This window comes from Berghia stephanieae, chromosome 8 (assembly GCF_034508935.2).
Source record: "Berghia stephanieae isolate SIO BIC M18660-M18661 chromosome 8, UCSD_Bste_1.3, whole genome shotgun sequence".
Classification (NCBI taxonomy): Eukaryota; Metazoa; Mollusca; class Gastropoda; order Nudibranchia; family Aeolidiidae; genus Berghia; species Berghia stephanieae.
In genome coordinates, this window is record NC_088367.1 from 50,178,969 (window position 1) to 50,196,468 (window position 17,500).

Consider the following 17,500-nt stretch of genomic DNA (forward strand, 5'->3'; position numbering starts at 1 on the left):
TTTACATGTTAACAATAGTTGAATAAAAATTGCTATGCACATGCTCATTTTTAATACATTCTTGTCCAACTTTTAAAAGTGACAAAAATCTCTAGGATTGAGTGTAAATCGGATAAAACTGAATTTAGATCTGTTCCAGTTCAACAGAGATGGAAAGTGTGATGTCCAAAATCTGGTTCCAATTTCATTGGAAGTGTAAAACGATTCTTCCGGAGGATTAAATACATACCTTCTGGTTTCAAAGTGATAGTATCTCATTTTCTAGTCTAAATATAATATGCTGGTCGTCAATAAAGATCATCTATATTCGCTTTTTTTTACGGCCTAGAAATCCTGCTACTAACATAAATCTGCCAATATATGTAACCTAATCATTATATAAACTTCGAAGGATTATTTACAGACACACACGTTGTCCCAAAGACTTAAGAACCAAAAGAGTGGAGGGTTTGACGTCACGACATTTTTCCCCTATTCTTGTTACTAATAATGGTTTTCTTTACACTGAAAAAAGTCATTTTCATTTTTTGATTCTGTTCGGTCCGTTTATTTGTTCTTTAAACCTCTATGAATTTCAATATATATATATATATATATATATATATATATATATATATATATATATATATATATATATATATATATATATATAGGTTCAATAGTGACAACAGATGGAAGATGTAACCGAGATATACGAGCAAGAATAACTCAAGCCAAACAGGCCTTCATGGACCTGGGAAACATTTTGAAAAACAAACAGATGTCGTTCGGGATTAGATTCCGAGTCTTGAAGTCCTACGTGTGGCCAATCTTGTTATACGGATGCGAAAGCTGGACTACAAATGCAGAAACACAAAAGAACATTGAAGCTTTTGAAATGTGGTGCTTGAGAAGGATGCAGAGAATATCGTATACTGCACACAAAATGAACGAAGAAGTGCTAAAACAAACATACCAACAAAGGAAACTAATGCCCTTAATAGCGGATCGACAACTATGCTTTTTCGGACACATAGTAAGGAAAGATAAGAATGAATACCTAGCAAGTTGTGGAAAAATACCTGGTAAACGCGCCCGGGGGAGACAAAGAAAAACACTCATAGACCAACTGAAGGGCTTCACCAACCTAACAATCCAAGAGCTGTTTGAAAAAGCAAGAGACAGGGAGGAATGGAGAGAGATAATTCATGCAGTATCCGAAGCCTGGACCAGGCATGGAACCTAGAAGAAGAAGAAGATATATATATATATATATATATATATATATATATATATATATATATATATATATATATATGAATATATGAGCGTTGATGGATACTCGTCGATACTCGAGTGCTCGTTAATATTAATTAGAGCATGTAACATAAATCGTTTCAACGGTAGGAGCATCTCCTCGGCTGAAGGTAAATCCGTAGGCGAACGATTCGTCCTGACACGATACAATGTGAGTGTCCTTATATATATATATATATATATATATATATATATATATATATATATATATATATATTTATATATATATTTATATATATATATATATAATATATATATATATATATATATATATATATATATATATATATATATATATATATATATAATGGACCTATCGTCTCAAAACTGTATTATGTCGGGTTGAACAAAACGCCCAAAAAACAGTGATTTGGAGTTGAGGTGACCAAAAGAGATGGGAATTTAGCTTGCGGTACTTTAAATGATCATAGTGTTGTAACTGTAAAAACAAGATTTGGCCAGAAAATTCGTCCTTCAAATACTGATCGATTAAAATGGGTGGGGAGGCGCGGGGGGGGGGGGGGGGCTCTATTCAGGTTCTCGTCTGGTCGAGTCATCGATCAGGTGATATGTTGCTGTGCAGCGATTGGATATATCTTTATTTCTTGATATATTTAAACTTACTGCTTTGTGCATGACAGTCGCCAACATTCCCCTGTGTCATGCAGATGCTGTGCCCTTTGCTAAGAAACTCACAACATTGCCATCCAGATGTATTAGGACTAACACACAAAAAACTATGTGTAACCATGAACTTTTATAGATAGAATGCGCTTGGCCAAGGAGTTCACAACATTGCCATCCGGAAGTATAACGGACCAACACACAAACTCTATGTAACCATGAACTTTTATAGTCTGGTTAATACAGTTTAGTGAGAACAACTCACAAACGCGGATGGCAAAAACAATAACAAAGGCCTGAGTGACGTCATCTGCATACTATCTATAGTCTGGTTAATACAGTTTAATGAGAAATACTCATAAACATGAATGGTAAAAATATTAACAAAACCTGAGTGACGTCAACTCCATACTATATATAGTCTGGTTAATACAGATTATTGAGTATTACTTCTAAACATGGATAGCAAAAAAAGCAACAACAAAGACCTGAGTGACGTTAATTCAGTTCTATCTATAGATTGGCCGAGAAGGTTAATGGGCAGGATCTATATTCCCTTTCCATGTGCTCCAGGTCATTGGTCACATTGCAAAATGTGCTCAAAGTGACCCACATAGTGAGAAGTATTCACAGCTTTTGAAAAATTGTACATCTCGATTGGTCATTTTGTTCAGCTTGACACATGTGTATGTTTACAACTTTCATAAACAAAGCAGTGTGTTTACATTTGTTGAGAAATATCCAATCATTATATCTCAACAAATCATGTGATTGATGACTTGGTTGGACGAAAACATGAATATAGATCGCTCCTATTCATTTTCTGTGACTATTGCATCTTTTCAATTCCAACAACATCTCATCGGGCCAGTAAAATCATTATCTTTGGTGAATTTTTAAAAATGTAAAAAGCTTCTTACACATTCAATGTTGTTGCTTGTGTCACGATACCCAGTGGGCGTAAAGTAAAATAAGTAAGTACTAAGTACTGGTATCCATTAATACCCAACCCCAGCAAATGGATCTGCCATGTGGCTTGAAGACCTTGAATTTTAATTCCAGTTCTAATTTCCGTTCCACCGTCGATGAAAGCGTGATGCCAATTGGATTCAGTAGTCTGATGTCACGCCGCCCGTCAACGGCGGCCATCGTGGTTCTAAACAAAACAAAAAAAAATCATTACTTTATATTCTTCATGCTGACTCTAAATTTGTCATATGTCTTTTGAACAGAATGTGTAAAAGTCAAAACATGATCAAATTTATGTTGTTGTTGTTTTTTTTTTTTTTCTCCTCTGGATATGATTTTATGCTCGCAAGAGAAATATTTCATACGGGCGTCCGCCATTGTTCCGATAGTTTAGAGCCAGTGTTACTAAGTTACCATGCGTCATCAGGAAGGAAGTGACGTTACGACTGTTGAAGAGTATTTCAACAACAAGATGTCTTGGGGATATTTCAAAAGAATTATCTAGACCAAATTTATTTTAAGGCCTCTGTCATACGGTTACATTCCCTATATAAATAAAACGTATTATTGTTTTCTACTCTTGGTTCACGAGCTTGTTGAAATTTATTTTATTAAACAAAGCAAAAATAAAATTTAAAAACAAGAAAACCGGACGCTTAAATGACCTTAATCGTGCTGAAAGCGCCGTTAAACACCTAAAACAAACAACAAACAAAAAAGATAAGAAAAGAAAACAAATACAGAAAAAAAACCCCAAAAAACAAAGAAACAAACAAAACATTAAAAAAAATACAAATCCGTTATTCCCCTCAACTGGAGTTCTAAAAAAAACATAACAAAGAGCTCAGTGACGTCATCTTCATTCTTTCTATATTTATAATAGAGTGGTGTATAAAGATACTGGTTCCTATTTCATAGGAAGTGTAAAACCACTCTTCCGGAGGACTGGATGTATACCTTGTGTAATAGGCTTCAACAGTCATGACGTCACTTCCCTCGTAATGACGTATAGTAACTTAGTAACTGGTTCAAAACTATCGGAACAATGGCAGACACCCTTATGAAACACTTCTCCGACGATCAAAAAAGTGTATCCAGAGGAGAAAAACATTATAAATCTGATCATGTTTTTTCCGGATGGCAATGTTGTGAACTCTTTGGCCAAGCGCATTCTATCTATATAGATAGTATGCGCTTGGCTAAGAAGCTCATAACATTGCCATCCTGAAGTATAACGGACCAACACACAAATCTGTGTGTATCCATGAACGTTTATAGTCGGCTTAATACAGTTCAGTGAGCATTACTCATAAACGCGGATGGCAAAAAACAATAACAAAGACCTGAGTGACGTCATCTTCGAACTATATATAAAAGCTCGAGGTTGTGTTTTAATCTTAATAAATTGAACGAAGATGACGTCATTCAGGTCTTTGTTATTGTTCTTTACCATCCTCGTTTATGAGTAATGCTCACTGAACTGTATTAACCAGACTATCAACGTTCATATGGATACACACAGTTTTGTGTGTTGGTCCGTTATACTTCCGGATGGTAATACGGAGTTATAGTTAGACACCGAAGCTCGCCGACCGATCGACTTGCCCAACACGTGACCATTTTTTTCTCGCGTCCTCTCGTCTAATCTCGTCACTCCGGAATAGAAAGAGGAGGCGGAGCTCATATGATATAACGCATTGAAAGTTCTGTCCGATGACGGGTGGGGGGATATCACCTCTCCAAAACTTACCTTATTAAATGAGATCTTGAGATTCTTATCCAATCATCGATTGCTCGTTTGACAGTTCGCTTGTGAACAGTTAGGAGACCATCTCTTGATTTATGGGCAGGCTGCTTTGCGTAAAGGCGGTGAGTGTTGTATACATCAAAGAGTACCACTGACCGATGGGTAAATAGTGGTTGTGTAACCCAAAAGCCCTGCCGTCTCGACTGCAAGGTCTTGTATGTAATAGTTGCGTCACCATCTCAAGGCTCATGAGTTAATTAGTGGGCTGATTCAAACAATGTGGTTTTCAAATTTATCTTATACGTAATCATTTAGAAGCTACAGAGAAAGGTGTTTTTGTGTAATCCCTTTCACACACACGCGCGCACGCACACACACACACACAAACATATACAAACAGTACATAAACAATACACATCCCTGGTCATCTATTGCCTAAATTATTAATGTTAATATATACATCCCATGCTGATTGTCACTACCCCCCCCCCCCCCCCACCCTTCAACCATATCCACCATCCAAGTACCAGCGGCCTTTTCTCTTTGATTTCGTATCATGGTCTACCCGAAGCCCAACACCTCGATCGTTTTGTGGTCAACCTCCCCCCCCCCCCCTCCCCCACCTTCCCCCGTAATCAATTTATAATTTTCTCTCTGTATAGAGCGCCACATGCACAATTATATACTATTGAATGACACTGACCTTGCCCCTCCCCTAACACAAGCCAACAGCAACCCAAGCTATCCTCTATCACGTGACCTTAGATCCGATGCTGCATACCGCTTGAGAGTCTTCACTATCCAGACCTCGTTCATGGTCACGTGAGAAGGCTATATCCGTTCGGGTTCGGCGTTCGGCGTCTCGTTCGGCCCGATTTCGTTAAAAGCCTAATGTTATGAGCTTCTTAGCCAAGCGCATACTATCTATTTAAATGTTGAAGGTTAATTATTTTAGAGAGCGAAATTTCTGATCTTCAATTTTGCACTCAAAAAAACGCTCCGTTGAACTTCTCGTGGTATCAATCCATTATTCAGACAAATAAATAAATTGAGATTTTTAATATAGAGCAATATCATACTAATCGTGCTCAAAACGCTTTACAAGAGGTCCCAATCCAACAGCAACATTTAACAGTAGGACGGGACATGACGCCTGTTAAGCAATATTACATCTTTTTCGGACATAGACAACGCTGTTAACTCCCAGGTACTCATTTTACACCTGAGTACGGTGAGAGAATGTGAGTAAAGAACCTTTTCCAAGGACTCAAACTATGCACTGAGCGAGGTTCGAACCCAGGACCTTCCGATCCGAAAGCGAGTGCCATACCACTAGACCACATAGCCACACTTTATTTAATCAATTATTTACTTTCAAGAGAAATGTACAACGTCTTACCTAACACAACTTATTCTCACCCAAGACAACTTATTCTCACCCAAGACAACCCAAATAACGCTTCCAAATTCCAAATTGGAAGTGACATACAATTTATCTCGAAGCGATAAGTGGTTCGAGTCTCCACGGAGCTCCAATTTTAACACTTTTTACCGTCGGGTCTGAATTTTATATTAATATGGGACACACACACACACACACACACACACACACACATAAACACACATATACACCCACACACACACACATATAGATTTATCTTATCAAAATAATAATAAATCTATTTTGTCACATTTCGATAGTCATAATGTGTAGGCGTTAGAAACAGGGGGGTTTATGATATTATCATGTTTAGAACTGTTTTAAATACTTTTAAATATAACTAAAAGGGACAAATTTGTTCGAAGGCATCCGATTCTAGTTTGATAAATATATTTATTAACTGACTGAATGATTGATTAAGTACTTGGTTGCTTGATAGATAAACAGATAGTGATGTAGAGAAATAGACAGACTGATAGATGGATAGATATATGGGTGGTCGAATAGATAGATAGATGGATAGATAGATAGATAAATAAATAAAAAGACAGATAGATAAATAGATAGATAGATAGATAGATAGATAGATAGATAGATAGATAGATAGATAGATAGATAGATAGATGGATAGATATAGGGATAGATATATAGATAGTTAGATAGATAAATAGATATATAGATATATGGATAGATACATAGGTTGGACTGATGAATAGACGTAGAGATTGAGGAATTGAGAGATAGATATAGAGATTACTATATAGATAGTATGCAGATGACGTCACTCAGGCCTTTGTTATTGTTTTTGCCATCCGCGTTTGTGAGTTGTTCTCACTAAACTGTATTAACCAGACTATAAAAGTTCATGGTTACACCGAGTTTGTGTGTTGGTCCGTTTTACTTCCGGATGGCAATGTTGTGAATTCCTTGGCCAAGCGCATTTTATCTATAGATAAACAGATAGGCAGATGGGTAAATGGACAGGCATATAGAAAATTAATAGATTGACTTATTTGTGTGTAGATAGATTGATGGATAGATTATGGACAGACAGACAGACAGACAGACAGACAGATAGATAGATGCATCAACAAGCAGACATGTAGATAGACCATTGTCTACTGATAGTACTGGTCTGCTCACAGCCAAAGCTCGATACATTCTACGGGGCCTTTCGTTTTTTTCTCTATATAACAGTACCCCTGTCGTCAGGCTGTAATGATATGCAGATGTCGGTGACAATCAAAGGCATTCCTTTCTCGTCTTTCCCCCAACCGTTTCCCCATCGGGTGGGGAAGTGATGTCACTTTTACGTCATCAAAGAAATTCCTTAACTGACCGGCTCACCAGTAAGACGACCGTTCTCCCGACTATGCTGTCTTTAAAGTAATGGATACGGTTAAGATACTGCTATTTACTACGAAGATAATTTTTCCCCACACAAAAACGGTCAAATTTCACCCATATCCACAAGTTGCAGCTTGAAAAGGAAAGGCAACTAGTAGAATACTGCTATTTTGCTAGGAAGAAGTGTCAAGAAGTTAAGTCATAGTTGGTGTGTGGGTAGTGCTGCCAGATGGCCACATGTATGATCAAAATTCGCACACAGAGAATCGCGTTTATATTATAAATTAAAACTTTCTTTTTAAAAAATAAATACAAGTCTTTTCCTAGGTTAGTTTATAAAAAAAAATCAAAATCGATGTCTTTTAAGGAGGTCAAAGTAATTGAAGTGTTTGGCCACGTGGGGTTCTATTTGGTCACTTTTGCAGTCTAAATTGGCTTCGAAGAACTCTGGCCATCTGGCATCCCTGTTTGTGAGAACAGAAGTTTAAGTATAAAACAATCTGCATGTTTGCCTCTTTAGTTTGTAAACTTCCAAAGCAAGCGGTTGTGTATCATTCGTTTTTAAATGGAATTGTTATAATTGATAGATTTCAGTGGATTACACGATTTGCAACTGTGCTTATGGTAGTCATTATCACATCAATATGTTTTGACTTTGATTCCTAACATGTTACATGTTCTTGAAGTGAGTTAAAATTACAGGATCAAATAAAAATATATATAGAAATACATGTCGCATAACCAAAGCATAATAATAATATTACTATAACCTCCCTGAGTCAGAACTAATCATAGTGAGAGTCATAGAAAATAGAACGATTCAAGTGAAATTAATTCATTATTTGTGATTGAACGCTGTGATTATCCCCAGACACCTGTCTGGGGATAATAAAAATTTATTATCCCCAGACACCTGTCTGGGGATAACGAATTTTCATTATCCCCAGACGCATATTTGAAACTCCGCTCTTTTAAACAATTATCCACATTCCAGAATATGGAATGTTTCCAGATGCACATAGAAATAAGGAAAGTTAATAAACTATCTATAAAAACATAAAATTAACCAACATTAAAATCAGTTGTTACTACATATACACAATATGCGTCGACTTCGAAGTGGGTGTCATGGCCGAATGGTTTAGTCGTCTGCCCTGGAAGTTTGACCATAATCGACGTTATGGGTTCGAATCCTGGTAACGTCACTTTTTTTTTTTTAAATTCCGTCTTCTTTTTACAGAACGTTGAAGGGGATAAATGTCCCATCCATCCTCCCCCCTCCTCTTTTTTTTATTATTAAACTCTCTTCTCTCTCTCTCTCTCTCTCTCCTCTCTCTCTCTCTCTCTCTCTCACTCTTTTTTTTTCTAGTTTCTAGCAAATATATTCGTCCCCACTCCGAGCTCAAATAGTGTCTAAAAAGAATAAATAATTAAAAAGCAAAGAAACAGAAATATTCAGAGAGCGACCAAATGGTCAGATAGAGGAGAAAAAAAAAAACAATAATTGTTTTAAAAATAAAAACAATAATTGTTTTAAAAATAAAAACAATTTAAGAAATTCATGCTCAGAAACGGAACATTTACATAAAGGTTTAGCAAACAAAAAACTCTAAGGTTTAGGTCAAAATATAAAAAAAAAAAGAAAAAGAGAGATTTCCCTCGGAGCAGGGAATAGTGTTAACAACAACAACAACAACAACAAAATAATAATAATAAAAATAATAATAATAATAATAATAATAATAATAATAATAATAATAATAATAATAATAGTAATAGTAATAGTATGATAATAAGAGTATTAATAATAAAAATAATACTATTATTGATAATAATATAATAATGATTATGATGGTAATAGTAATAATAATAACAAATATTACAATTATTATATTAATTATTATATATTATTATTAATTATTATTATTATATTATTATTATTATTATTATTATTATTATTCATTGACCAAAACAAAACAAAAAAAAAAAACAATAATAGATCTAGAGCAAATTAAATAATGAAATAATATTATCGGAGAAATAAAAAATTCAACTGATTAAAAAAAAACTCTTGCTCGGAACTCGGAACAAAAGTGAAAACAATGAAAATCAATTGGGAAGAAAGAAAGAAAAGTAAAAAAAAAAATAAAATGAGTGGGGGGGGGGGGGGGGCGGCGGCGGTCGCAACTGGGTCGAATCTGTGCAGGTAAAAGGAGTAAAATGAAAGGTGGCCTTACCCCCCGAGCTGCCTATCCACACCGCTATTGGAATATTTAAAATTCATATATGGGCTAAGCATATTTCCACCATTTTTGCTTCCTTGTTTTGCTACGGTAGTTATTTTCATCTCTGATTCGAATAAAAATATGTTGTTGGATCTAGTTTGGTGGACGTGTGATACTAAATTGTATTGTCTTGTGCGAAGCAGACAGGAAAATAACAGGTGTGGGTTTTGGGCTTTGGGGCGAACAACACCATGGCCTAGGAATTCGTCCGCGACATAAAAATTATTCCCGGTCGTCCCCAAAATTGTGGCCAGAATGAGCAAATTATAGAAACAAGAGATGATCAATAAAGTTAACAGGTAGGTAGGTAATGAAAATTTAAATGGTTTGTGGACTATGAACAGATTTGATGATTAACAACTTTCTTCCTGGTTGAAAATAAAAAGTCGAATTGCCAGTTTGACGTTTTCAGATCAAAGTAACAAAAGAAATTTCATTGATCCATTTGCTTTAAAATATTTTTTTAAAAAAGAGCTGGATTTGACATTTGATCACTATTTACTTTCATCTTGTGTTAAATATCACTTGATATATTAACTGTTTTGGGACACAACCACTAGTATTTTTCCAGAATATTTGGTATTTTTCACGCCTAGTTTGGCATTTTGCATAAAATCTTTCTGCCCACTTGCTACATGCGTCTGGGGATAGTATCCTCAGACAGGTGTCTGGGGATAACAAAAATTGGTTATCCCCAGACAGGCGTCTGGGAATAATGACAGCCGTGATTGAACACGGATTACACTAACTACAGAAATGGTGAGTCTTGACCAAATAAAATCCGAAACTTTTGTGTACATGAACCTTGTAACACACACTTTTGAACAGAAAACACCCCCTCCCCCATACAACCCCCCCCCACCCAACACCCCCCCCCCCCCCACACACACCCCCCCCCCCCCACCCCCCCCCCCCCCCCGCCTTCCACCTCTCTTCCCAACGCAACATCATACATTCTCAATACGAATTGAACTAGTGAGGTGGAGTCTACATTCATTGTGATTTGTTTGGGTAATTAAAAAATTAATCTCCTTCCACTGCTCCCCCCCCCCCCCACCCCAACCTCTCTCTCTCTCTCTCTCTCTCTCTCTCTCCTCTCTCTCTCTCTCACAAACCACACACACACACACTCACATTCACTAATTGACGCAATGACAATCATAAATTAGGCAATGACGAATCAAATGTAGCGTGCACTATTTATTGGCTTTGTCTATCTTGCCCTCCTCTTCTCCCAAACCTCTCATCTCCTCTTGACTTGAATATGCGGATGACTGGGTTTTTATTGACTTATCATGAGTAATTAATGGTCAAAATACTAAATAGCTGGTGTCTGGAAACTGAACGTCAATAATGGCATTTTTCAGACTTAGTTTTTGCTCTCTACCTATCTCTCTGTCCGCAGTCTATGTTGGTTCCTCTCTCTCTCTCTCTCTCTCTCTCTCTCTCTCTCTCTCTCTCTCTCTCCTTCTCTGTGTGTGTGTGTGTGTTGTGTGTGTGTGTCTCCCATTTTATTGTGAGAAAAATAGACGGGGAAAAGCATGGAGGGAGGTCGAGAGTGAGTGAGAGAGAGAAAGAGAGAGAGAGAGAGAGAGAGAGAGAGAGAGAGAGAGAGAGAGAGAGAGAGAGAGGATTATTTGATTTGATATGACGGAGAATACACGTTCGAAATACTATTAAAGAGAGAGAGACACACAAGAGAGAAGAAGAGAGAGAGAGAGAGAGAGAGAGAGAGAGAGAGAGAGAGAGAGGATTATTTGATTTGATATGACGGAGAATACACGTACGAAATACTATCAAAGAGAGAGAGACACGGAGGAGAGAGAGAGGAGAGAGAGAGAGAGAGAGAGAGAGAGAAGAGAGAGAGAGAGAGAATTATTTGATTTGATATGACGGAGAATACACGTACGAAATACTATCAAGAGAGAGAGACACAGGGAGAGAGAGAGAGAGAGAGAGAGAAAAGAGAGAGAGAGAGAGAGAGGAGAATGAAGATATTGTTGTGGATGAGAACAATAAAGAGAGAATAAGAAAACAAATGAATTGTGTGGATGAATAGATAGATACATAATAAATATTTAAAAATAGATATGAAGGTAGATCGATTAATTAGTCGGTAGGTAGATGGATGGATGGATGTATGAAGGAAAAGATGGACGAAATGATGAAAAGGTGAAACATAAAGAGAAATATAGATTCATAGACATAGATAGATAGATAGATAGATAGATAGATAGATAGATAGATAGATAGATAGATAGATAGATAGATAGATGGATAGAAAAGCGGATGATGGAGAGAGAGAGAGGAGAGAGAGAGGAGAGAGAGAGAGAGAGAGAGAGAGAGAGAGAGAGAGAGAGAGAGATGTAGTACCATATACCTGTCCCAACAACGATCAGGCCCTGGGACTAAAACCACCCCTATCTCTCGCGCTCTCTTTCTATCTCTCTCTCTCTCTTTCTCTCTCTCTCTCTCTATCTCTGTGTGTTTCCTTATCTCTCTCCTTATCTCTCTCTCTCCCTCTGTGTATGTGTATGTGTGCGTTTCCTCTCTCTCTCTCTCTCTCTCTCTCTCTCTCTCTCTCTCTCTCTCTTCATTTATCAATTCCGGGAATCGGTAACATCTAAAGATGGATGAAAAGAAGAATAAGGAGGAAGAGGCGGAGAGGGAGGTGGAGAATTGGGAGTTGAAGATAAAGAGAAAATAATAATGAAAAAAACATAGAGACATAAATAGATAGATAGATAGATAGATAGATAGATAGATAGATAGATAGATAGATAGATAGATAGATACATAGATACATAGATATATACATAGATAGATAAATACATAGATAGATAGATATATAGAGACATACAGACATACAAATTGATAGATAAATACAACCAAAGATAACATATTGCACTGTATATATTTGTCCCGATGGTTGTCCGGCCCCGTAGGCCGGCCCCGTAGAACGTAAAATTTCGTCGGCGACTCGTCCTCCTATATAAGAAGTCACTGAGATAGACAGAAAACCGCTAATCATAATATTGAAATCGCAATACGCGGAAATAACTTTACTGTTTGACAGGCTAAAAATTAATATGTCATGGAATTCTCCAGGCCGCCGTTTCTATCAGATCTCATCACCTGTATGAATCATGCAGTCTTTGGTGACTTACTTTGAGTGTTCTACTTCTATAGGTGAGGGGGAGTGAATGAGTGACTGAGCTGCTTCTAAAAGTGAGATGGGGGGGGGGGGGGTGAATGAGTGAGTGAGTGTGGGAGTGAGTGAGTGAGTGAGTGAGTGAGTGAGTGTGTGAGTGTGTGTGCGAGTGTGTGAGTGAATGTGTGAGTGAGTATGTGAGTGAGTGTGTGAGTGAGTTTTTGAGTGAGTGATTGAGTGACTGAGTGTGTGAGTGTGTGAGTGAGTGAGTCAGTGAGAGTGTGAGTGGATGAATGAGTGAGTGTGTGATTGTGTGACTGTCTGAGTGAGTTAGTGAGTGAGTGTGTGAGTGAGTGAGTTTGTGAGTGTGTGAGTGAGTGAATGAGTGAGTGAATGAGTTTGTGAGTGAGTGAGTGAGTATGCGAGTGTGTGGGTGAGTGAGTGAGTGAGTGAGTGAGTGTGTGATTGAGTGTGTGAGTTTGTGTGTGAGTTTGTGAGTGAGTGAGTGAGTGAGTGATTGGGTGAGAGTGAATGTGTGAGTGTGTAAGCGAGTGAAGTTTTGAGTCAGTGTGCGTGTGATTGAATGAGTATGTGAGTGAGTGAGTGAGTGAGTGATGATGATGATGATGATGATGATGATGATGATGATGATGATGATGATGATGATGATGATGATGCGCTGATATTGTCGGCGGTGATGAAGGAGGAGGTGGTATGAGTAAGTGAGTGAGTATGTGAGTGAATGAGTTAATGTGTGAGTGAGTGAATGAGTGTGAGAGTGTGAGAGTGAGTGACTTCGTGCTCAGCCAACCGATCATAGTTACAGGCGGGTGGTAAATACTGACGGGTGATGATGACAATATCAATGTTCTTCATATCAACACGAAGACGACGACGATAATACCTCCGTGATGCGGAGGGCGCGGGGGGGGGGGGGGGTGGGGGGGGGGGGGGTAATGGTGGTGGTAGTATGGTGTCGGTCGGAGGTGGAGGGGGTGGAGAGTAGAGTAATGATGATGCGGTGGTGAGCAGCAGATTATGATGCTGTTATGTTGCCGATGGTGGTAGTGGTGAGCTCATGTGACGCGCCGTGAGTTGCACGTGCGAGTTTGTTTCCGTCATCATCACCGCTATGCTATCACTCTGATGGCAACGACGGGCTAAAACTATTTTCTCCTACTTTATCGGTTCACATTCGGAGTAATAACATAGAGATTAATCGCGGAAAGTGTCGTGTCACATTCTGATATTTTGGATAATATTCGATATTATAGGTATTGTATTCCGAGATAACGCCCAGCTCGTTGGTTGGTGGTGGTGGTGTACTTGCTATCCACTGATAACGTTGATATTAACAGTACTGATTACTATAATTAATGTTAATGAAGTACTTTTGTTTGTTGTTTTATTGGGTTGTTTTTTTTTTCTCTAGGGATATGAAATTTGTTTTGATACAAAGAAATATAAATATCACCGGTTCATACTGTTAGTTTTACACTTATTCACACTGTTAGTTTCTCTCTCTCTCTCTCTCTCTCTCTCTCTCTCTCTCTCTCTATCTCTTTCTCTCTCTCTCTTTCTCTTTCTTTCTCTCTTTCTCTCTCTCTAATACACACACACATACATACACAAACACACATTTTTACCTATAATGATTTAACTATAATATCAATATAATAATTCACATTTCCTTTTCTTGTTTACCTGAAAAGGACAAAAGGCCGGAACGTCGTTTACTTTGTGTTGTATCTTTTATGCCGCTGACATGATATCGGTTGGCTGATCTCAATGTGTTGCAAGAGCCGTAAAACCCTTAAAAACAAACAAATTATCTTTTATAAGAAACATTTTTACACCCTTTATTTTACTATACATTTTATTGGCGCATTTAGGGACCTCTGGATGTGAGATTTTACTAAAGTTTGACTCAGTTTTGATACAATTAACTTGGTAACGATTTGAACAAGTGTGTATAAAACAGTGCCAGACAAACCAAGAAAGAAAATACAACTTAAACAAAATAAAATAAAATAAAATTCCCTTAATTCATCCCATAGGTGAAATTTGTCTCTATGGGGGCTATTCCAAGGGAAGACTAGAATAACCCAGGCGTTATCCGCAGTGCAGCGCCGCAGATTGAGCTAAGGCGAGGTGACTTGCTCTAAGTCACACAGGGCAATGTCGGGTGATCGAACTCTCGGTACCTTTTGGATACGAACCAAAGACCGTACCGTTGCGCTGAGCTACGCTGTCCCTTAAAAATATCCCCAAAAAATCAGTATTCCCTTCACAATGTTGTTTCTGATCTTGATTTTCATCCTAGTGCGTGCCTACTCTCAAATCTGTCACTTTGATACTTTTCATAAATTAATTTGTAACCAAAAAGAAAAATCTACTTCAAATAGCTTTAGAAATAAACAATTTTCTCCCAGCATGGTCCAAAAATGCTCCAAAGTCATGGATATACGTTCTAAGGAACTAAACTTTCCTTTTCAACAAAGATTTATTGAGTCAAAGAGGAGAATGCAGTTCTGTAGCTGGCGCCTAAATATTCGTATTTATAAGAATTTTTTCTAGTACTAGGCAGGTAAATAAACAAACGTAAAGTTCGCATAGCCTATGATTTCATTCTTATTCACGTTTCGTGGGCTCATTTATCCCGAAATGAAAATTGAAATTGTAGATAGCCGCCATAATGAAATGTGCTTTTCATTTCTACACGTTCTGATGGAGAATGGGTGAAATTTTCTTGCATTCAAGAAAAAAAAAACACATTGACAAACAGCTAAATAAATCTAAAGTTTGCATTTCCTATCATTTAATTCTCATTCACTCTTGGGTTCTATATCATCTCGACGTAAACACTCAAATTGTAGCCACAACTGTGAAACCTTCTTTTAATTTTTACTCGATAGAATGGAGAATGAATTCAGTTTCTTATATTGAAGAGAAAAAATAACCCAAACAAACAAACAGATAAACAAACGTAAAGTTCGCATATCTTATGATTTAATTCTTATTCACTTTTCGTGGTCTAATTCATCCCGACTTGAAAATTGAAATTGTCGCAACAAAAATGAAACTTGCATTTAATTTCTACTCGCTGAGAATGGATTCAATTTTTTACACTGGATGAAAAAAACAAACAAAAGAAAACAAACAGATAACAAACCTTAAGTTCGCATATCCTATGATATAATTCTTGTTCACTCTCGGCATGAAAATTCAAATTGTCGCCACAAATACGAAACTTGCGTTTAATTTCTACTCGCTGTGATGGAGAATGGATTCAATTCCTTGCATTGAAGAAAAAGCAAACAGACAGACAAATTGACAAACTCAAAGCATTCCCGTATGAGCGTTCTTGGACATTAAAAAAAATAACTCTAACATTTATATAGGGCAATATCCACTACACGTGCTCAAAGCGCTTTACAAAGGGTCCCCTGACGAAGAGCAACACGAAACATATAGAACGAGACATGATGCCTGTTAGACGATATTACACAATGTTTCCGTCAGAGACAACGCTGTTAGCGGGCAGGTACTCATTATCCACCTGAGTACGGTGAGAGAATGTGAGCAAAGAGCCTTTTCCAAGGACTCAACTATGCGATGTGTAAGGCTCAAACCCAGGACCTTCCGATTCTAAAGCGAATGTTATAAAGCTTTGATCAACCGAGATTTGTATTATCTAAGAATTCAACAATATGACCAGAAATGTTTTCTTACTCTTTTGTTTAATGAGTCACTGATGTTTTTATTGATAGATCATAATATTGTATTTCTCACATCAAAGGCATTCAAAGGATATAATCCTAAACTAAGCCTTTAACCGTGCTATTTTATGCTTTTTAACCCTCTCCTTACCAACTGTAGGAAAAGTCGTGATATTCGATACAAAACATACAGATTTTATCTTAATCAGATTTATTTTATAATCACAAAATTTGAAGTAAAATGTTTATTATTTTTACAAGTAGATACTTAATGATGTTGGGAAGCGATTTGTTGTTATGGTATGACAGTCGCTTTCGGTTATGAAGGCCCTGGGTTCGAGCCTCGCTCGGCGCATAGTTGAGTCCTTGGAGAAGGCTCTTTACTCACATTCTCTCACCGTACTCAGGTGTAAAATGAGTATTGTCCTAGATAAAAGCTCAATTCTAGGAAAATTTGTCACATTCGATACAAAACAAGCAAATTTTATCTTGTTCAGATGTGTTTTGTAAATCCCAAATTTGAAGTAAAATGTTCATTATTTTTACAAGTAGATACTTAACTCACTCAACCCTAACACCGACAATATACGTAGCATACTCGGGGTTACTTTTACCCCATGCCTTTATTACTTTTTTTTCTGAGACAAATAATAGGCGTATTATCAAAATAATGTTCTTAATTTTCACATGTTTATGGTATTTGAATAAAACTATCTATGGACATGTTCATTTTTAATACATTTTTTTTCTAATTTTGAAAAGTAGCAACGACTCTAGGATTGAGTGAGTTAATGATGTTGTGCGGAGATGTGGTCTTGTGTGGTATGATACTCGCTTTCGGAGATGAAGGTCCTAGGTTCGAGCCTCGCTTGGCGCATTGTTGAATCCTTGGAAAAGCAAGACTCTTTACTCGCAATCTCT

At 37.2% G+C, this 17,500-nt stretch overlaps 1 protein-coding gene across 2 annotated transcripts in view; it reads left to right on the forward strand.

The window, feature by feature from the left end:
- Positions 1-17,500, forward strand: part of LOC144977883 (uncharacterized) — a 242,023-nt gene that overhangs the window by 149,404 nt on the left and 75,119 nt on the right. The window contains exon 1 of one of the 2 annotated variants that reach the window (XM_078923291.1): positions 14,011-14,134. The exons of the other annotated variant lie outside the window; for it this stretch is intronic. The gene's annotated coding sequence lies outside the window, so the exon portion shown is untranslated. Of the gene's footprint in view, positions 1-14,010; positions 14,135-17,500 lie in introns of those variants that run through there. 2 annotated transcript variants of the gene reach the window in all.